Genomic DNA, 23911 nt, shown 5'->3' on the forward strand with positions numbered 1-23911 from the left:
TGGGGGAATTAGCCATGAATTACTTGAGGAGCATTCCTGGAAGGTGAAACATTCTATGTAAAGATCCCAGGGTGGGAGTTGTGACAAGGAAGAGAAAGGAGGTCAGTGTGATTTGAAAGAAGTGAGTTTGGGAGCAAGTAGTAAAAAATCAGGTTATAAAGCGGGTAAAGATCATGTGGATCTAAATAAGCTAATTTAAGAACATTTACATTAAAAAAAAAAGCTTTATTGAGACATAATTCACTTACTATTCAATTCACCTATTTTAAATATGCAATTTAATCATCATGAAATTAATTTCATACCACATTCTTCGCTCTGTTAAGAAACCCTGTACCCATCAGCAGTCACTGCTCAAGCTCCCTGCTCCCACTCTGCCAACCAAAGCTTCCTTCCTGTCTCTGCAGATCTGCCTGTAGCACACTCTTCATATTAATGAAGCCGTACTATGTGCATTCTTGTGTGTGGCTCTTTCATTCTGAGTGATGTTTTCAAGGTTTATCCATCTCGTAGCATGGATTCATGGTACATTTCTTTATTCCTTTTTATGGCTGAATACTAATCTCCATATAGGTGTATGTGTCTGTGCTCAGTCACCTCCTAATCTTTGTGACCCCGTGGACTGTAACCCTCCAGGCTCCTCTGTCCATGGGATTGTTCCAGCCAGAATACCGGAGTGGGTTGCCATTTCCTCCTTGAGGGGATCTTCCCAATCCAGTGATCAAAACTGAGTCTCCTGAGGCTCTGTTATTGGCAGGCAGATTCTCTACCACTGAGCCACCTGTGAAGCCCATATATTGATAGGTATATCACAATTGTTCTATTTACTCATCAGCTGATGGGCATTTGGATTGTTTATTTATTTATTTTTGGCTATTAGGAAAAATTGCTGCTTATGAACATCCATGCTTTTGTGTTGCCACCCAATTTGGGCTTCCCTGGTAGCTCAGCTTGTAAAGAATCTGCCTGCAATGCAGGCGACCCCTGTTGAATTCCTGGGTCAGGAAGATTCCCTGGAGAAGAGATAGGCTACCCATTCAAGTATTCTTGGGCTTCTCTTGTGGTTCAGCTGGTAAAGAATCCACCTGCAATGCAGGAGACCTGCATTCAATCCCCGGGTTGGGACGATCCCCTAGAGAAGGCAAAGGCTACCCACTCCAGTATTCTGGCATGGAGAATTCCAATTCTACACAGTCCATGGGCTCGCAAAGAGTCAGATAGGACTGAGTGACTTTCCATTTCACTTTCCAATTTGAGTATATACCTAGGGTTGAGTTGTAGTTTCATATATTTAATCTTTTGAGGAACTATCAGGCTATTTTCCAAGCAGCTGCAGCATTTTACAGTTCTACAATTAGTGAATAAGTGTTCCCATTGCTCCACATCCATAACAGTTTTTATGATCATCAGCATTTTGACGGTAGCTTTCTGCTTTTCATTTTCCTTTCACTGATGGGAAATGTTGTTGAGAATCCTTTCTGGGCTTATGAGGTGAGGGTAATCAGGGCCTCACTCTTCTCAGCCTCTGCCCTACCAGTCGGAGCTGTGGAGGAAGGGAGCTCCTCTCCTAGACGTCGCTGCTAGGAATGGAGCCTCTGCACTTGACGCTGGGCTGATGGAGAAACCCCGGTGGTCGCCCCTCCAGGAGGACGGTGCGCCAGGACTGGGAGCTGAGTGGAGTGCCCCTCAGCTTCCCAGTCACACCTGCTCCAGGAGGACTGCCTTCAGCTGAGCTGAAGGAGCAAGTTCTCTGCTCCTACTGAGATTTAGAGGAGTTTCCTGAAAAATGATTTCTTCATTTGTTCTGTGCCTTTAGGATGATTACCAGAGATGTCGTTAATCACTCAGTCGTGTCCTACTCATCACGACCCCACAGACTGCAGCCCATCAAGCTCCTGTGTCCAAGGGATTCTCCAGCGAGAATAATGTTGGAGAATGTTGCTGTTTCCTTCTCCAGAGGATCTTCCCCACCCAGGGATTGAACCCAGGTCTCCTGCACTGCAGACAGATTCGAGCAGTTATCAGTGCACCAGTTACCGTGTTTTTCTTGAGAAGGATGGCAGAGCTCCAGACACTGCTGTTCTAGAAGCATGACCCTCATGATGCTGACCCTTACCATAAGTGAAATGGGAAGTCTTTAGAGAGTTTTGAACAGAGAAATAACATGATACCTCATATATTTAGAGGCTCATTCTAGCTGCTTGTGAAAACAGACTCTAGGAGTCAGGAGAAGATAAGCAAGAATAATTTGTGGGTGATTTTAATACATTGAAGAATGTGAAAGGGAGAGATAGCCAGGAGTAAAACCAGTAAGAATTATCAATTGATTGTATGCAGGGAATAGAAAAAAGGAAAGACTTATAATGTATCTATAAGATGCTGAAATCTGTCATGCTAGGTTCATGATCTGTATGTGGAGAAGTGACCCCAATATTCACAACGGACACACATAGTGAATATAAAGAGAAATCTTTGCTGTGCCAATTCATTGGGCTTTTCTTTTTCTTTTTAAATAATGTGGCTTAACCTGGCCTATCCTGACCAATGCAGTCATTGTGATTACTAAGCCTATTTGGTAGCTAAAGAAACATAATTCCTTTTGTACGTACAATGCTATCTCATGGTTAAGTAGGGAGCTGCGGCAGGTAGAATCCAAAGATAACTCTCAAGATGGCACCCCTGAATAACCATCACCTTTTCTTTGACAGGACTCTCTCCTGTAAAGAGATCAGTTACGTGCCAGAGGTGAAGAGATATTTTTAGATGTATCAGTGCCCCAAAACAGCTGCTTTTGAGTTAATTGAAAGGAGATTATCCTGAGTGAACCTAGCTTAATCAGGTGAAGACCTTAAAAGAAAAAAGTGACAGTTTTCTCTGAACTTTAGAGGAAAAAATGTAAAGATGGGGGACCTTTAGAAGCTAACGACCTCTGTCCTACACCCAGAAAGAGCTGAATTTTGCCAGAGGTGAATGGTCTTTCAGAACTTAAATGGCAACCATGTCATTGTAAGATTTAAATAGATAAGTACCATATGTGTACAGTGATACTGGAAAAGCAGGAGGTATCAGCAAGGACAAAATGTTTAAGAGAAATTTCACCTAGAAATGGCCATGCTAATCTTCTATGCTAGTTGTTTATTGCCTGACTTTTCTACTTTTCTGTTAATATTCCAGCTTATGTCCCCTAATTTAGATTTAGATATTTTTCATTTATCTAGTTAGGCTTGGTATACAATTTATCTGATGGTCATTTCTACTTTATTAAAAAAAAAGACTGTACATTGCTGTAATATTTTTTAGACTAAAGCACACCCTCTGATCCTAAAATTGCAAGTATGTGGTCTTAATTAATGGCATGTTGGGATGACCTGAATACTAAGCTCAATGAATTATATAATATGTTAACTAAGGAATAAGCAATACAAATATTAGAGCAAATTGCAATTTCAGTGTGACACACCCTCTAGTAAATGGCAATTTCTCACTTGCTGATACTCCATGGGATACTACAAAATATCATCAAAGATAATTCCCCTCTAATATTTTAAGCTGCATGATATGACTCATTTATAGCATCTAAGTTAATAAAATCTTTTTGACAGATAATCATTGTCTTTTAAACTTTAATAACTCCTGCAGTTTGGGAGAATAATCATAAGAAAATAGCTTAAAATGCATTTTTCCTAATGTAATATATGAAATTATTTAGAATTTAGATTGCAATCCATGTTATTTCATTAGGATAAATATATATGGATTTATTTTATTGCATTTATTTTTCAGAAAACTTGAATTAATCAAGCAGTAGTTTAAAAACACTATGGATTTTAGCAGTACACTTGTTTATAAAAATCTATTGTTATTGACTTCTGGTTACTGTAAGATATCAGTAAGAAATTTAGCCTCTAAGAACTTGAATTTTCTCCTAATAGTAAGAAGGACAAACCCAATCTCATAGGCTCACAGTTAGGTAAAATAATGCGTGTCAAGTCTTGAGCACAGCTTCTGCCGCACAGTGAACACAAGAGCATTTTCTCCTCTGACACCATGTCTCTACCTTCACTTTGTCTCATTTCTTCCTCACTTCTTGTCCAGTGCAAGTTCATGCATCAGGAAAAGAGAAAAGAACCAGCAGGGACCCTGCAGGAGCCAGCTTTGGACTCACTGGCGGTCCTTCTCTGAACAGAGCTGTTTAATCTGTCAGTGCACAGTAACAGGTGACCTTGAACTTGAGTTTGGAGGGAAACAATGGCATGAGCTGAACTGTGACGTCAAATTAAATGTCAGGTATATTTTTGCTGTGACTCTGAGTCCTACTTGGGACTGGCTCAGGAGTTTTCGGGGCAGTGATATCTGACCCTCAGCTTCGGCCAGTGCTGCTGTTTGTTTTTTGTGGTTGTGAACCCCATGTGGGAGTGCACAGGAAGGAGTTTAAGTTCCACATCCAAGCTGGCATGAGGCAGAGAGATGGCAAGAGACTCTGATGATACGTAATATAGCAGTGATGCTGTGAGTCAAGGTGTACACAGAATTCCTAGCCAATCACCTTGAAGAACTCACACCTCCTTGAATATGGAGAAGTAGAGATGAGTCTGTGTTTTAGAAGGCTTGAGTTGGGATACATATTTGAAGGACTGCACCAATTGTATAAGACAGAGATGTAGTTTTTCACTGAACTCTCGGTAACACCATTTAAATATCTTTTAAGTAGAAAGTCATCATTAAAATCCACAAGGCACTTACTGATGTTACTTTTTTATGACAAAATCATTTACATTTAATATTTAATCAAAAACTTGCTTGGCAATAATTCCTGAAGGGTACTTCCAAGAAGAGGAGTAAAGAATAATTTTAACTGCACAGTATGGTAGAACAAATTCTGAGAGACTTGCCTGTAAAAACTTTTGGAGGGAAAATGAAAGATTAAGTTTATCAGAATATATAGTTATTTTGATATATCCTGATTAGATTAAAACATCTTGAATGTTTATACAGTATATTTTATATTCCATATTTGGTTTCAACAGTTTTTCTATTCTGAATCGTATCCCTATTACTTTGTAATTCCAATTGCAGTATAGAATGCTGCATTTCCAGATCTAAAACAAATTTCAGTCCATAAAGAGTAATATATATAAACTAAGGATTTGATTTTGAGACTCTCCACATCCTTAGCATATATTCTAAAGTTATTTTTCCTTTTAATTTTTTTTAATTTTTTCCCTTAATTTTTGCTTTTTTATAAAATGAAGTATTTCATTCCCACAGATTAGACGACAAAAATTAAAGGATTCTTCTAACTATGAAAACACTTTCTTTTCTTATTTGCAATTGGCATACTTTCTACTGAATCACTCATGGTGAGAAGTTTTATCACCCCTTGGCGGTAGGATTGTTGTTGACAGATATAGTCACGTCATAAATTTGATTATTTTCACATGTTTGTGATAGTTATTTTTAACTGGGCATCTCAAATCACCCAGGTGTTGACTTGTGAAACAGCAATTGAGTATACTATCGCTATTCTTAATTCATAATAATCATGCCAATTATATCCCAGAGAATGGAACATGAAAGAGATGCATTTTTAGAACTATTAAATAAATCCAAGAATGTTTAACGAGCAATTATAGATGACATTTTGCAGTTTTCACTCCCAGAAAGTTTACAGGATGTGACCAAGGAGACAAATGAATTTTAAATGAAAAGAAATTCTTTTTCAAGAGCCATCAAAGAAGCAGTATCCAGAAGCATTGTTAGGTAGTTTTAATAGTTTCTATGAAAGGTCAAACACCAACCTATGCTGTTACTTTTTTTAAAAATGTGCTTCATAGAGGATAAATTAACTGATACAAAAATATAAGAAAATAATATGAGATTTTGTTTTAGAAATAAGCAAGGCATGATAATTTGAAATGTTATCTTTTAGTGTTCATAATTAACTATGTTAATTTATTAAATAATGAATAAATCAATATTTTGATATATAAAAACATAAAGAATTGAAATTTGTAGTTTCTATCATAAAAGAATACAAGGGAAAATGTTAATTGCCTACCTTTTATGAATGAATTCATTTGGTCATTTATTATGAATTACTAAGTGACTCATTTGAAAAGACCCTGATACTGGAAGAGATTGAGGGCAGGAGGAGAAGGGGACAATAGAGGATGAGATGGATGGATGGCATCACCGACTCAATGGACATGGGTTTGGATGGACTTCGGGAATTGGTGATGGACAGGAAGGCCTGGCGTGCTGCGGTTCATGGGGTTGCAGAGTCAAACACGACTGAGCGACTGAACTGAACTGAAGAGACATTGCAATATTAGTTATTTGCATAGCTGTCATCAGTCTGCTTTATCTCAACCTAAAATAATAGCAACATTATAATCACATAACAGCAATTAGAACATCAGATTAATATTGCACAGTGCTACATGAGATAGAAAGAATATTTCTTATTAACTCCTCAATTATCAGCTCCTCCATAAGCAGATTGCTTCTAGCTGTTAAGTATAATTATATTCTTCTCTAGGTTTAAAAATAAGGTAAGTGTAATGATTTCCAAATAAAGCATTTTAAGATATTGCTTTAATATACCATTTAAAACTATAGCCATATGCATCATTTATTTTGCTATGGAATAATGTAATTCACATTCAAGTTTATAGGCCATTAATATACTGTCATTTAAAGTGTTTCAAATTATTCACCTGTAAAAATGTATACTATTCTAATAACTCCTATTACTTTAAAAGATTTTTAATTTTTTTTCCTTTTTTATTGGAATATAGTTGATTTTCTATGTTGTGTTAATTACTGCTGTACAGCAAAGTGACTCCGTGATACACATACATTCTTCTTCATATCCTTTTCCATTATGGTTTATCACAGGATATCGAATGTAGTTCCCAGTGCTATACAATAGGACGTGGTGTTTATCCATTCTGTATGTAACTTTGCATCTGCTAATCCCAGACTCCCAACCTTCCCTCTCCAACCCTTCCCTCCTGGGAACCATCAGTCTCTTCTGTATGTCTGTGATTCTGTTTCTATTTCATAGACAGGTTCATTTGTATTGTATTATCAATTCCACATATAAATGATATCATATGGTATTTGTCTTTCTTTCTGGCTTACTTCACTTAGTATGATAACCTCTAGTTGCAGCCACATTGCTGCAAATGGCATTTTATGTTCTTTTTTATGACCGAGTAGTAGCCCACTGTATGTAAGTGTCTTCTTTTTCTATTCATCTGTTGATGGACATTTAGGTTATTTTCAGGTCTTGGCTATTGTGAATAGTGCTTCTATGAGCATAGGGGTGCACGCACCTTTTTGAATTATGGTTTTGTCTGGATATATGCCCAGGAGTGGGATTGCTGGACCACTGATTCTGTTTTTAGTTTTCTGAGGAAGCTCCGTACTGTTTTCCACAGTGGCTGTAGTAACTTACCTTCCCCCCAACACTGTAGAAGGGCTTCTTTTTCTCCATGCCCTCTCCAGAATTTCCTATTTGTAGACTTTTGAATGATGGCCACTCTGACATGGAGGACATGGTGCCTCTTTATACTTTGGGTGTGTATTTATCTAATAATTAGCAACACTGAGGATCTTTTCATGTGCCTATAAAGTCACCTGTATTTCTTCTTCAGAGAAATGTCTGTTTAAATCTCTGTCCATTTTTCAATTGAGTTGTTTGCTTTTTTGTTGTTCAGTTCAGTCACTCAGTCGTGTCTGACTATGCGACCCCATGAACCGCAGCACACCAGGCCTCCCTGTCCATCACCAACTCCCGGAGTTCACCCAAACTCATGTCCATTGAGTTGGTGATGCCATCCAACCATCTCATCCTCTGTTGTCCCCTTCTCCTGCCTTCAATCTTTCCTAGCATCAGGGTCTTTTCCAGTGAGTCAGCTCTTCACATCAGGTGGCCAAAGTATTGGAGTTTCAGCTTCAGCATCAGTCCTTCCAAGGAACACTCAGGACTGATCTCCTTTAGGATGGACTGGTTGGATCTCCTTGCAGTCCAGGTGACTCTCAAGAGTCTTTAACACAACAGTTCAAAAGCATCAATTCTTCAGCACTCAGCTTTCTTTATAGTCCAACTCTCACATCCATACCTGACTACTAGAAAAACCATACCCTTGAATAGACAGACCTGTGTTGGCAAAGTAATGTTTCTGCTTTTCAATATGCTGTCTAGGTCATAACCTTCCTTTCAAGGAGTAAGCATCTTTTAATTTCATGGCTGCAGTAGCCATCTGCCAAGATTTTGGAACCCAGAAAAATAAAGTTTGTCACTGTTTCCACTGTTTCCTCATCTATTTGCCTTGAAGTATTGGGACTGGATGCCATGATCTTGGCATGAAGATTTCCTTGGAGAAGGAAATGGCGACCCACTCCAGTGTTTCTTGCCTGGAGAATCCCAGGGATGGGGGGGCCTGGTGGGCTGCCGTCTATGGGGTCACACAGAGTCAGACACGACTGAAGTGACTTAGCAGCAGCAGCAGCCATCATCTTAGTTTTCTAAATGTTGAGTTCCAAGCCAACTTTTTCACTCTCCTCTTTCCCTTTCATCAAGAGGCTCTTTAGTTCTTCACTTTCTGCCGTAAGGATGGTGTTATTTGCATATCTGAGGTATTGATATTTCCCCCAGCAATCTTGATTTCAGCTTGTGCTTCAGCCAGCCCAGTGTTTCTCATGATGTACTTGACACATAAGTTAAATAAGCAGGGTGACAATATACATGCTTGACATACTCTTTTTCCTATTTTTGTTGTTGGGTTGTAGGAATTGTTTGTACATTTTGGAAATTAACCCCTTGTTGAACCATTTGCAAATATTCTCTCCCATTTGTAGGCTGCCTTTTTGTTTATTTTGTGGTTTCCTATATTGGGAAAAGCTTGTAAGTTTGATTAAGTTCCATTTGTTTGTTTTTGTTTTTATTTCTATTGCTTTGGGAGACTGACCTAAGAATGCATTGGCACAATTTATATCAGAGAATGTTTTGACTATATTATCTTCTAGAAGTTTTATGGTGTTATGTCTTGTGTTTGAGTTTATTTTTGTGTATGGTGAGAGGACATGTTCTGACTTCATTGATAAACACACAGCTCAGCTTTCCCAATACCACTTGCTGAAGAGGATATCTTTTCCCCATTGTATATTCTTGCCTCCTTTTGTCAGAGATTAACTGATCATAGGTGTGTAGGTCAAAAGTTAATTTTTATGTTATGGACTGAAAAATAAAATGTAAAGCAAGGGTTAGTGGATTTTTAGAAACAAATTCAACTATCTGTAGTAAAATGATTTGCATCAATACAAAAATAGACTAAACCAAAAATATAAGGATGGAAAATAAAAGATAAATGGGCCAGTTTTATACCAATAGACCTCTCTAAAATATACAAGATTTAAAATATCTTGTTATCTGCATACAGTTAATGATAGAAGCAGAAAATAACTCAGTAATTTACATGTTTCTGAAAGATATAAAAACATTAAAAATATAAGCATTAACATCTTGGTAAAATGATTTAAATTATCATCCTGTGGACACTTAGCTATTACACAATTCCCAACTATCTAAAAATCAAATTGATTTTCTCAAGTCAGTGTTCATATTACATTCTGCTGCCATTTAAAATTCCTATCACATAAGTCTTTTCTGTAGTATAAATGGGGAGATAAATTAGGCACTAGGAGTTTATCATATATTTTCCAGATAAAACATGGCTAAGAAGTATTGACTGTTTTCAATGTCATTCTCACTTGTATATGTCAGCAATAAAGTTTTCTTTCCTTGTTCGATATTTGCCTGTTATTAAACTTGCCAAAGAACTTGCCTAAATAAAGGCTATTAATTTTGCCTTTGAGAACATTTCCCTTTTTAACTTTTAAAAACTTACAGTCAACAAATTAATTAATTTGTAAAAGAGAAATGAGTTTATCACTCAGAATGAAAATATTTCATCAAATATTCTTCGTCTAATTCTAAAGAAAACTCAAAAATTCACGTTTATACTTAATAAAGAGGTGAAAATTTAATTCAAAGATATTCCAAACTAGGAAGACAAGAGTGATGAAGCATATATAAGCCCCCCAAAAGTGTCATTAATGAGGAGTGTTTTGTAAATGAGTTGTGATTTAAAGTCCCTTGAGAGTTAGTGAAACAGTTTAGAATGAGTCCACAGTAATTAATACACTAACACAGATTTCAAAGTTGAACAAAGGTTTTTATACTGTAACATCTGAGTAAGAGATGCAGAGCTATTCAACATGTGGGTTCCAAAAATAAACTTTCTAAATCAGTTTAAAAGGATTTAGTTCAAAATGAGAGATTATCTACAGTTTTCTTTTGAAATCATTGCTGTGGAAAGGCGGTAAGTGAAGCATAATTATGTAAGGGAAGTGGGCAAGACAAAGAATTTCTACAAACATGTTTTTCTGCAAGGTCAATTTGAAAACATTTTTACATAAATTATGTGTTATTTGGTTTACTTTCTTTTATTATATTGTTGACTTAAAAATGCACAATGTTAGAGTTGTGAGTTAAGTTTTATTGGGGGCAAAGTGAGGACTATAGCCCAGGAGACAGTACCTCAAGATAGCTCTGAGAAACTGCTTCAAAGAGATACGAGGGAAGGTCAGTATCTATGTGATTTAGGTGAAGGGAGAATTCTTGCAGTCAAGCCGATATTTTTTGCAGAAGGTTTCTGCTAGTCTCGGGGAGCAGTCATCACCATGAAGAATTTTGGTACTTTTTTAGATATGCGGAGATACAAGAATTGGGCTCATAAAATCAGCTCCTGAAAATATGTAGCTATCTGAAGACCTGTTCTGCCAGTTTCTCCCCGATCACAGACTGCCTCATGTCTGAATCCTGACATGAATGCTTTTCAGGGGGTGTAAGGCAGCGGCTACAATAGCACATGATTTCACCCTTGTAGAGGTAGGTGTGCTGTCGCCCAGACGTGTCTGCCTCTTGCGATCCCATGGACTATAGCCGCCAGGCTCCTCTGTTCATGGGATTTCCCAGGCGAGAATATGCGAGTGGGTTGACTATCCCTTCTCCACGGGATCTTCCTGACCCAGGGATCAAACCCATGTCTCCTGCACTGTAAGCGGATTCCTGACCACTGAGCCACCAGGGAAGTCCCTGTAGAAGTAGATGGCAAGTGCCAATATGTAGTTGACAACATACGCAGAATTTTCTTGCATTCCTTATGTTTCCATACAGAGAATGTATTCCTTATGTTTGCTAAATGCAATTTTAAAATTAATTCACAAAACAAGCCAATTTTAAGAGATCCTTGCAGAGTTTGAACAGGAATAACGGAAACAACAAGGTTTAGCTAGGGAATCAAGGACTAATACAGAAGACAGTCCTGCCATGCCTTGGTCTGAATGGCAACAGGAACAGTGCAGGGAAGTGCGGGTGGTGGGGGAGGCACCCCCTGCTGGCCTTCAGTAGAAATGCAACCACTGCCCAAACCGAAGTCTTGCAGAGAGTGGGCAGGATTTGAGATAGCCACAATTCTCACTCCCCGTCTCTAATCCCCTGCAATTCCCTCCTATGGACTGAAAAGCCATATATTAACATTTTCCAGAGACAGGCAAAATAAAATCTGCATTTAGTTTTTGTGGAATAATACCTTTGCCAATCATCACCTACACTCTGAATGGATATAGATTGCCCTTGACTACTTCCTGATAGTTTTACAAAGACAGTGATGGTTATAACATGTTAAAGCATTTTGAAATTGGCATTATTCAACTCTAATTCTCAGGAAACACAAAATAACCTGTTTCCTATAGATATGGAAAAAACTGATTCATTCTTTTCTTTGAATGTGCATTTCCTGTTTTTTGCATCAGAGATTAAATGTTCTTCCTGGTGTGCTTAAACTCAAGAAACTTGTGAAATTTGGAAGCTGCTTATATAAGGACTCCCAAGGGCATGAAAGGTAGGCATAGAAACATTTCAAACCAGCAATTTTTCAACATTTTACAGGTTACTTAGCATGAAGTAAATGATATCAAATTAGGAATTTGGTTCTATACAGATGCATGATCCCCAAGGTTTTCCTGCACATTCCAAATATCCCAAGCAATTCTGTGTTTGAAAAATGGAGCAAGTGTTTCTTCCGGGTTTAATCTTCTTCACATTAGTGAATTAAACAAAAGGACAGAGGTCCAATGTTAGCCCTATGTTACAAGCTTCTCATATAACCTCATTAAGCTGTGTCAGTTTAGGGGTGATGTATTTTTGTTTTTAGATAAAAGAACTTAAACTTTTAATTTGAGAACAGTTGGTTTACAATGGTGTGTGAATATCTGCTGTACAGGGAATCAGTCATAAATGTAGTTACTCTTTTTTAGATTCTTTTCCCACATAGGCCATTTCAGAGTATTGAGGAGAGTTTCCTGTGCTATACAGCAGGATGTTATTAGTTATGTTTTATGTATAGTCAATCTCCCAATGTATTCCTCCCCTCCCCTCCCCCACCATTACTCATACGTTGTTTTCTATATCTGTGACTCTGTTTGTTTTGTAAATAACTTCATTTGAACCATTTTTTTTAGATTGCACTTATAAGTGATAGCATATGATATTTGTCTTTCTCTGACTTACATTGCTCAGTATGAAAATCTCTGGGTCCATTCATGTTGCTGCAAATGGTATTATTTTGCAAAAAAAGAAATTGTTATTTTCTTATGGTCGAGTAATATTTTATTGCATACATGTATCACTTCTTCTTTATCCAATCCTCTTTAAATGGACATTTAGGTTGCTTCCATATGTTGGGTATTGTAAGTAGGGTTGCATGAATATTGGGGTGTATGTGTCTTTATGAATTATGCTTTTCTCTGAATATATGTCCAGGAGTGGGATTTCTGAATCATATGATAATTCTATATTTAGGTTTTTTTTTAAGGAAACTCCATACTATTCAAAATAAGAAAATGTAAAATGCTTTATGAAAGGAACTGAATATAAGAATGTCAATTAAGACTGATCTAGAAAATGTACGTTATAAAAATCAGTTCAGTTCAGTCGCTCAGTCATGTCTGACTCTTTGCAACCCCATGTACTGTAGCACGTCAGGCTTCCCTGTCCATCACCAACTCCCGGAGTTTACTCAAACTCAGGTCCATTGAGTCGATGATGCCATCCAACCATATCATCATCTGTCGTCCCCTTCTCCATAAGTAGTTATAAAAGATAAAACTTGAAATAGGTTCTTTGCAGTTTAAAATAATATATTTACTCAATAGTCTTCCCTGCTTTCTACAATCTTAAATTACTAGTTTCTGGGACAGTAAGTTATCCATTATGCCTAGCTAAATGCATTTTATGTGAAAATTCATTTCAATATTTAAAGTATCAACAAGTCACAGTCTAAATAATATACATACATACTTACTTCATGTAAGTCTATATACACGAAAGATTTGCTCTGATAAAGAACAAACAAGTCTTTGGTAATAAGCAATTAGCTTCTTTCAATGTAAGATTATTTTTTTCCCATTTAACTTAAATGTGAAGAATCTTATGTTGGGATGTTGGGAAAACAAAAATAAAGTGATTTAAATATATGAATTCATTATGATTATAAAAATATGATAAGTATATACTTAAGAAAATGTACAGGTCTTTCATACCATGTTGATTTATCAAAATAGAAATATATATTTCCTTCAGAAAATATTCCCACTCTACATGTATATCCATATTATAATATCCCTATTGATGGAAAAATATGATTTCTTTATGTTTAAAATTAATGCCATGATAGTCAGTTATACAATTTTGAATGGTTTCACAAAGTATCAACCATCTTATCCTTAAAAGTAGATGAATTGTGAAGTTTGCTTTTACAATTTTTCCCCTAAGCTTTGCCAGTAGCTGTAGCCAGTATGCTTAGCAAGCATAAATTCAAGTGACAAAAATTCACAATTATTTCTTTAGGGCTGGATAACATTGAACATAGTATAAACATTTATATGAACCATGATGAATGTAGGTTATTTATGCCTACTTAAGCATAGATAAAAGTTTTGCCAAGGGAATGCACTGGTCATAGCAAACCCTCTTCCAACAACAGAAGGGAAGAATCTATACATGGACATCACCAGATGGTCAATACAAAAATAAGATTGATTATATTCTTTGCAGCCAAAGATGGAGAAGCTCTATACAGTCAGCAAAAACAAGACCAGGAGCTGACTATGGCTCAGATGATGAATTCCTTATTGCAAAATTCAGACTTAAATTGAAGAAAGTAGGGGAAACCACTAGACCATTCAGGTGTGACCGAAATTAAATCCCTTTCTACTGTACAGTGGAAGTGAGAAATAGATTCAAGGGATTAGATCTGATAAACAGAGTATCTGAAAAACTATGGATGGAGATTCGTAACATTGTACAGGAGGCAGGGATCAAGACCATCCCCAAGAAAAAGAAATACAAAAAGGCAAAATGGTTGTTTTAGGAGGCCTTACAAATAGCTGAGAAAAGAAGAGAACCAAAAGGCAAAGAGAAAAGGAAAGATATAAACATCTGAATGCAGAGTTCCAAAGAATAGCAAGGAGAGATAAGAAAGCCTTCCTCAGTGATCAATGGAAAGAAGTAGAGGAAAACGATAGAATGGAAAGACTAGAGATCTCGTCAAGAAAATTAGATACCAAGGGAACATTTCATGCAGAGATGGGCACAATAAAGGACAGAAATGGTGTGGACCTAACAGAAGAAGAAGATATTAAGAAGAGGTGGCAAGAATACACAGAACATCTATACAAAAAAGATCTTCACGACCCAGATACCACGACGGTGTGATCTCTCATCTAGAGTGAGGCATCCTGGAATGCAAAGTCAGTTGGGCCTTAGGAAGCATCATTATGAACAAAGCTAGTGGACATGATGGATTTTCAGTTGAGCTATTTCAAATCCTGAAAGATGATGCTGTGAAAGTGCTTCACTCAATATGCCAACAAATCTGGAAAACTCAGCAGTGGACACAGGACTAGAAAAGGTCAGTTTTCATTCCAATCCCAAAGAAAGTGAAAGAAAGTGAAGTTTCTCAGTCGTGTCCAACTTTTCGCAACGTCATGGACTGTAGCCTACTAGGCTCCTCTGTCCATGGTATTTCCCAGGCAAGGGTACTGGAGTGGGTTGCCAAGGCAATGCCAAAGAATGTTCAAACTACCACATAATTGCAGTCATCTCACACATTAGTAAAGTAATGCTCAAAATTCTCAAAGCCAGGCTTCAACAGTACGTGAACTGTGAACTTCCAGATGTTCAAGCTGGGTTTAGAAAAGGCAGAGGAACCAGAGATCAAATTGCCAACATCCTCTGGATCATCAAAAAAGCAAGAGAATTCCAGAAAAACATCTGTTTTTGCTTTACTGACTATGCCAAAGCATTTGACTGTGGGGATCACAACAAACTTTGGAAAATTCTTAAAGATGGGAATACCAGACCACCTGACATGCCTCTTGAGAAATCTGTATGTAGGTCAAAAAGCAACAGTTAGAACTGGACATGGAACGACAGACTGGTTCCAAATAGGAAAAGGAGTATGTCAAGGCTGTATATTGTCACCCTGCTTATTTAACTTATATGCAGAGTACATCATGAGAAATGCTGGGCTGGATGAAGCACAAGCTGGAATCAAGACTGCCAGGAGAAATATCAATAACCTCAGACATGCAGATGACACCACCCTTATGGCAGAAAGTGAAGAGGAACTAAAAAGCCTCTTGATGAAAGTGAAAGAGGAGAGTGAAAAAGTTGGCTTAAAACTCAATATTAAGAAAACTAAGATCATGGCATCTAGTCCCATCACTTCATGGCAAATAGATGGGGAAACAATGGAAACAGTGTCAGACTTTATTTTCTTGAGGTCCAAAATCACTGCAGATGGTGACCGCAGCCATGAAACTAAAAGACACTTGCTCTTCGGAGGGAAGGTTACGACCAACCTAGACAGCATATTAAAAAGCAGAGACGTTGCTTTGCCAACAAAGTTCCATCTAGTCAAAGCTATGGTTTTCCCAGTAGTCATGTATGGGCTTGAGAGTTGGACTATAAAGAAAGCTGAGCACCGAAGAATTGATGCTTTTGAACTGTGGTGTTGGAGAAGACTCTTGAGAGTCCCTTGGACTGCAAGGAGATCCAACCAGTCTATCCTAAAGGAAATCAGTCTTGAATGTTCATTGGAGGGACTGATGCTGAGCTGTAACTCTAATACTTTGGCCACCTGATGTGAAGAACTGACTCATTGGAAAAGACCCTGATGCTGGGAAAGAGTGAAGGCGGGAGTAAAAAGGGACAACAGAGGATGAGATGGTTGGGTGGCATCATTGACGCCATGGACATGAGTTTGTGTAAACTCTGAGTGTTGGTGATGGACTGCGTGCTGCAGTCCATGGGGTTGTAAAGAGTCGGACACGACTGAGCGACTGAACTAAACTGAACTGATGGAGAAGGAAATGGCAACTCACTCCAGTATTCTTGCCTGGAAAATCCCATGGACAGGGGAGCCTGGGAGCTACAGTCCATAGGGTCACATAAAAACAGACATGACCTAGCAATTAAACAACACCATCACCAATACACACACACACACATGTTTGTAGATATCAAACTAGAGTATACAACTAGAGTTGCATTGTCTATTTTACAAGTAACAGATATTACATGTGTGTCCTTTCATACATGCATAATTTTGGGTGAGGAGAGGCAAGAAAAACCAAATACATATGGAAATCCAAACTTGTGAGGATATAGCAGAGAACCAGGGAAAGACACTATTAAATGATAAACTGAGAAGGTTTATGGAAACCTTTATATATACACACATACACAAGCACAGACACCCTGTGATTAACGTATGTGTTTATATATATGTATATATATATATACAAATAACATATGTGTATATATATTCTTAAAAATGTTATATGAAATAATGTGTGTCTATATTGATAGTCTCTTATTCATGAAGTGTAGTAAAAAGACACACATGAGGTATTCCTTTTTTGTTCCCCAGTAGCTGACCCTGAGCCACTGCGTGTTTTGTCTGCAAGTAGCAGGGAACACTGGTAGACCCATGGGAAATTATCCACGGAATAATACTTTACATGGTGTTTTTGAAGACAAGAAGCACTGTGAGTGCTGGCAGCTTAGTACTATGGGGGAATTCTGAAATTCAGCTAAAACAGATGATCTATCCTTATTTTACACAATGGGCAACGAGGCTGAAGGGTTTATACACCAACTTCCTAGAGTTATTGTATGAAGACAGCTCGCAGAATGTCTTAGTACCGTGGTATCCAGGCTGTTGCCACGTGGGCACAGTACTTTCCATGGCAGCCACAAAGACTGGCAGTCAGAAGTCTCTGGAATACACTGAATATGTTCCAATGGGAAGGGAGGGGTCCCAGGGACATCTGGGCTTCCCTGGTGGCTCAGATGGTAATGACTCTGCCTGCTATGCAGGAGACCCAGGTTTGATCCCTGGGTCAGGAAGATCCCCTGGAGAAGGAAATGGCAACCCACTCCAGTATTCTTGCCTGGAGAATCCATGGACAGTAGCTTGGTGGGCTACCATTCATGGGGTCACAAAGAGTCGGACATGACTGATAGACTAACACTTTCAGGGTTGTCTGTCATCATTCACATACGCATTTACATATATTCAAAAGTCAGGGATCTGTGTTCAAACATGCAACACTTATATGTAAATGAGAGTGAAAACATCTCTGTATCAACTAAGCAGGACAACAGTAAATGTCTCCTGTAAGTGATTTTTTCTGTGGAATATAACAGAACATGATGAAATGTGTTATGGAATGCTATTCATTATAAAATGTTGAAGAAGTACTGGGAATTCTTTTGAAAAAGGATGGCTAAAATGAACCTAGTGTTCCTTTTTCCCAAAGCATATGATGCCCTGTGGAATTCCAGCACACAAATATTCAATTTTAACACCTCTATCACAAAAGGGCAAAATCCTTTTGGAGAATATATGCACATTTTATCTCTCACTTCTGAATATTATTAATGAGCAGAAAATGGTATTTTAAAGTTGTTCTTTTCATGATTATAAAAAAAAGTCAGATGCATAAATTCCAGAATCATACTTTCTCATCCTCTCTACTTTTCATGGAAACCAAACAATTGGTGTGATGATAATTTTTAAAAAGAATTTCCATACATTTTTATATACTATATTTTCTTATTTTTATTTAAGACGAAAGAGAAAAATAGTAATCACTCTTGTTACAGGTTTTTAAGAGTTACCCCTTAGTAATGAGGCTAATTCATAGAGAAAAATGCCTTTTTTTCTCTTTGAATTATTCATTTTTCCAAGCCAACTTTTTCTCAAATAAGTCATTTTCTTGTCAAACCATTTGATTCAGTACCTTCCCAAGCCACCTGTATATAAGTATTTATAAATAAATCACTTTCAACATATAAAATATTAGAAATTTTAGTCTATAATATTACTGATATATCTTGACATTAGCTCATTAAATTGAACATGGATCATATGGAGAATACCAAGTATGGATATTTTTAAATTCTATAAAGAAGTCAGAATACAAATATATGTATTTGCAATCTTCTAATTCATATAATAGTTTGTGACTTTTATAAAATGCATTCCATGTGTAAAATGTTTCAGTTTAAATGCAGAAGTCAATTTTCCATTAAGAAATAAAAGTAATAAATACACAAGAAAAATGATTCAGAGGACATGATCATATAATATTTTTATTTATTACTGAAATTCTTTGTCATAACTTTATAGCAGTTTCATAACTTAAATGTACTAAAACAAGCATTGAGGATATAAGACATACGACACTACTGTACTGATACTCTTAGTCACTCAGTCGTATTTGACTCTTTATGACCCCGTGGACTGTAGCCCACCAGGCTCCTTTGTCCATTGAGTTCTCCAGGCAAGAATACTGGAGTGGGTTTCTAGTCCCTTCAGGAGATCTTCCCAACCCAGGGATTGATCCTGGGTCTACGCATCGTAGGTGAATTCTCTACTGTCTGATCCACAAGGGAAGCCCAAGATATACAATACAGGTCATAATAAATGTGGAGTCTGCTAATACATTTCACTTAGAAAAGCATGTAATGCCTTGGTATTTTTTTTTCTTAATGACCTGGCCTGAAAGTCTGTTTCTGAAATATAAGTGCATGTTTTCGTAACAACCAGATAGAGTTATGTTTCTTTTCCCTAAAATTTCTGGGGGATTAAAAGCATCTAGTACTAATTGCTGGTCAGTCTGGTCCCCAGCTCGCCTAGAGCACAGCCCCTGGGCATGCTGGTGGGCTGACAGCCCTGGTGTCTCTGAGTAGGAGTGAGCGCAGGGGAAATGGAATTACCAGAACACGTGGGAAGAGAAAGTGGAGGGACTCAGCTAAAGGGAACGAGTTTGTCATCAAAGGACATCTGTTCTTGACATTTCTTTCATTCCTATTTCTTCCAATTCCATCATTTCCATTCCTCCCACGATCTACACTCCAAACAAGGTGCATATATGTCTGCTCAGTCTCTTCAGTTGTGTCCGACTCTCTGCGACCCCATGGACTATAGCCCGCCAGGCTCCTCTGTCCATGGGTTTCTCCAGGCAAGACTTCTGGAGTGGGTTGCCATGTCATCCTCCAAGGGATCTTCCCAACCCAGGGATTGAACCTGCAACTGTTATGTTTCCTGCATTGGCTGCTGGTTCTTTACCACTAGTGCCACCTGGGAATCCCCCAAACAAGGTGAGTAACACTCATCTCCGAGAGCACAGCCAGTTCTCTCGTCCCCTGTGGGCTGTGCAGTACCACTCTCTTCTTTCGTCTCCCATCTGTTCCCCTGCCACTTTGCCTGGCTGACTGCTCATCCCTGTAACCATCCCTCAGGTGTGAGCCTCAACTTCCCCTCCTTAGAGAAGGCTTTCTTTATCCTCAGGAACTGCTCTCACAGCAGCTTGACGTTTCCCTCCTTCCATTGTACCTTCTTGTTTTAATTGCTCACACATTCTGTTCAATTCAGTTCAGTCATTCAGTTGTATCTGACTCTTTGCCACCCAATGAATCAGAGCACACCAGGCCTCCCTGTCCATCACCAACTCCCGGAGTTCAGTGAGACTCACGTCCATCGAGTCAGTGATGCCATCCAGCCATCTCATCCTCTGTCGTCCCCTTCTCCTCTTGCCCCCAATCCCTCCCAGCATGAGAGTCTTTTCCAATGAGTCCAGTCTTCTCATGAGGTGGCCAAAGTACGGGAGTTTCAGGTTTAGCATCATTCCTTCCAAAGAAATCCCAGGGCTGATCTCCTTCAGAATGGACTGGTTGGATATCCTTGCAGTCCAAGGGACTCTCAAGAGTCTTCTCCAACACCACAGTTCAAAAGCATCAATTCTTTGGCACTCAGCCTTCTTCACAGTCCAACTCTCACATCCATACATGACCACAGGAAAAACCATAGCCTTGACTAGACAGACCTTTGTTGGCAAAGTAATGTCTCTGCTTTTCAATATGCTGTCTAGGTTGGTCATAACTTTCCTTCCAAGGAGTAAGCATCTTTTAATTTCATGGCTGAAGTCACCATCTGCAGTGGTTTTGGAGCCCAAGAAAATAAAGTCTGACACTGTTTCCACTTTTTCCCCATCTATTTGCCATGAAGTGATGGGACCAGATGCCATGATCTTCGTTTTCTGAATGTTGAGCTTTAAGCCAACTTTTTCACTCTCCACTTTCACTTTCATCAAGAGGCTTTTGAGTTCCTCTTCACTTTCTGCCATAAAGGTGGTGTCATCTGAATATCTGAGGTTATTGATATTTCTCCTGGCAATCTTGATTCCAGTTTGTATTTCTTTCAGTCCAGCGTTTCTCATGATGTACTCTGCATATAAGTTAAATAAGCAGGGTGACAATATACAGCTTTGACATACTCCTTTTCCTATTTGGAACCAGTCTGTTGTTCCATGTCCAGTTCTAACTGTTGCTTCCTGACCTGCATACATATTTCTCAAGAGGCAGATCAGGTGGTCTGGTATTCCCATCTCTTTCAGAATTTTCTACAGTTTATTGTGATCCACACAGTCATAGGCTCTGGCATAGTCAATAAAGCAGAAATAGATGTTTTTCTAGAACTCTCTTGCTTTTTCCATGATCCAGCAGATGTTGGCAATTTGGTCTCTGGTTCCTCTGCCTTTTCTAAACCCAGCTTGAGCATCTGGAAGTTCACGGTTCACATACTGTTGAAGCCTGGCTTTGAGAATTTTGAGCATTACTTTACTAACGTGTGAGATGAGTGTGATTGTGTGGTAGTTTGAGCATTCTTTGGCATTGCCTTTCTTTGGGATTGAAATGAAAACTGACCTTTTCCAGTCCTGTGGCCCCTGCTGAGTTTTCCAAATTTGCTGGCATATTGAGTGCAGCATTTCACAGCCTCATCTTTCAGGATTTGAAATAGCTCAACTGGAATTCCATCACCTCTTCTAGCTTTGTTCGTAGTGATGCTTTCTAAGGCCCACTTGACTTCACATTCCAGGATGTCTGGCTCTAGGTGAGTGATCACACCATCCTGATTATCTGGGTCGTGAAGATCTTTTTTGTAGAGTTCTTCTGTGTATTCTTGCCACCTTTTCTTAATATCTTCTGCTTCTGTTAGGTCCATACCATTTCTGTCCTTTATCGAGCTCATCTTTGCATGAAATATTCCCTTGGTATCTCTAATTTTCTTGAAGAGATCTCTAGTCTTTCCCATTCTGTTGTTTTCCTCTATTTCTTTGCGTTGATTGCTGAGGAAGGCTTTCTTATCTCTTCTTGCTATTCTTTGGAACTCTGCATTCAGATGCTTATATGTTTCCTTTTCTCCTTTGCTTTTCACTTCTCTTCTTTTCACAGCTATTTGTAAGGCCTCCCCAGACAGCCACTTTGCTTTTTTGCATATCTTTTCCATGGGGATAGTCTTGATCCCTGTCTCCTGTACAATGTCAGGAACTTCAGTCCATAGTTCATCAGGCACTCTATCAGATCTAGTCCCTTAAATCGATTTCTCATTTCCACTGTATAATCATAAGGGATTTGATTTAGGTCATACCTGAATGGTCTAGTGGTTTTCCCTACTTTCTTCAATTTAAGTCTGAATTTGGTAATAAGGAGTTCATGATCTGAGCCACAGTCAGCTCCTGGTCTTGTTTTTGCTGACTGTATAGAGCTTCTTCATCTTTGGCTGCAAAGAATATAATCAATCTGATTTCAGTTTTGACCATCTGGTGATGGCCATGTGTAGAGTCTTCTCTTGTGTTGTTGGAAGAGGGTGTTTGCTATGACCAGTGCATTTTCTTGGCAAAATTCTATTAGTCTTTGCCCTGCTTCATTCTGTATTCCAAGGCCAAATTTGCCTGTTACTCCAGGTGTTTTTTGACTTCCTACTTTTGCATTCCAGTCCCCTATAATGCAAGGACATCTTTTTTGGGTGTTAGTTCTAAAAGGTCTTGTAGGTCTTCATAGAACCGTTCAACTTCAGCTTCTTCAGCATTACTGGTTGGGGCATAGACTTGAATTACTGTGATATTGAATGGTTTGCCTTGGAAATGAACAGAGATCATTCTGTCATTTTTGAGACTGCATCCAAGTACTGCATTTTGGACTCTCTTGTTAACCATGATGGCTACTCCATTTCTTCTGAGGGATTCCTGCCCACAGTAGTAGATATAATGGTCATCTGAGTTAAATTCACCCATTCCAGTCCTTTTTAGTTTGCTGATTCCTAGAATGTTGACATTCACTCTTGCCATCTCTTGTTTGACCACTTCCAAAAATTCTGTTATTGCTCACTTATTCTGTTAACAGATAAGTATGGTGAGACTAAGCCCAGAAAAATGATGTGTCTGAGGTTCAACAGTTAGCAGTTAGCTTTGGTCTTGCATCAACATAAATGAGAGAGAAAGAGAAAGAGGAATGAATGAACTACACCAAACTTGGATCTGTTGCTGCTGCTGCTAAGTTGCTTCAGTGGTGTCAGACTCTGTGATCCCATAGATGGCAGCTTACCAGGCTCCCCTTCCCTGGGATTTTCCAGACAAGAGTACTGGAGTGGGGTGCCATCGCCTTCTCCGAAACTTGGATCTGGGCTTATTTATTTCTGCAGTAAAAACACACCCACCCCCATGTGCATCTATCTGCCTATCTATCCTACCTGAAAGTGAAAGTCTCTCAGTTGTGTCTGACTCTTTGGGACCCCTTGGACTGTAACCTGCCAGGTTCCTCTGTCCATTGGATTCTCCAGGTGAGAGTACTGGAGTGGGGTGCCATCGCTATCTATCTTCAAATCAGCAACCCAAAATGAAAATAGAGTGCATAGCTTCTTACACATTAAGTAACAGAACTTGTCAAAGTTTTGTGGTTCTTATTTCAAAAAGTTGTTGTTCTAATGAGTTTTTAAGGTCAGCTTCTTTTACATTGAATCATAATAACCTAGTTGCTCTACATTTGTTGCTTGCAAAGGAAGTGCTATTTTACTGAATTGAAGGGCTAATGGCTAAATTTTTCATACCCTTACTTATGGGGCTTCCCTGGTGGCTCAGATGGTAAAGAATCTGCCCTCAGTGATGGAGACCCAGGTTCTATCCCTGCGTTGGGAAGATCTTATGTAAATGTAGTGTACTCTTAGCTTGGGGAAAGGAAATAAGCACACTGAAGTTCTTTCCAGGTCTGTTAGATGTGCTTTTCATATCATAAACACATGAAGTGTCATACAGAAGCTGTCTTGTTTTCTAATGTTGCAGACGAGGAAACAGACTTTAAAATGGAAGTTTCAAAGATTTTGTAGTTAGTATTTCATGGAAACAAAACAGCAAGTCTTCAAAACTGCCTTGC

This window comes from Bos grunniens, chromosome 24, assembly GCF_055505025.1.
Source record: "Bos grunniens cultivar Pamir isolate PY7600 chromosome 24, Bosgru_T2T1.0, whole genome shotgun sequence".
Classification (NCBI taxonomy): Eukaryota; Metazoa; Chordata; class Mammalia; order Artiodactyla; family Bovidae; genus Bos; species Bos grunniens.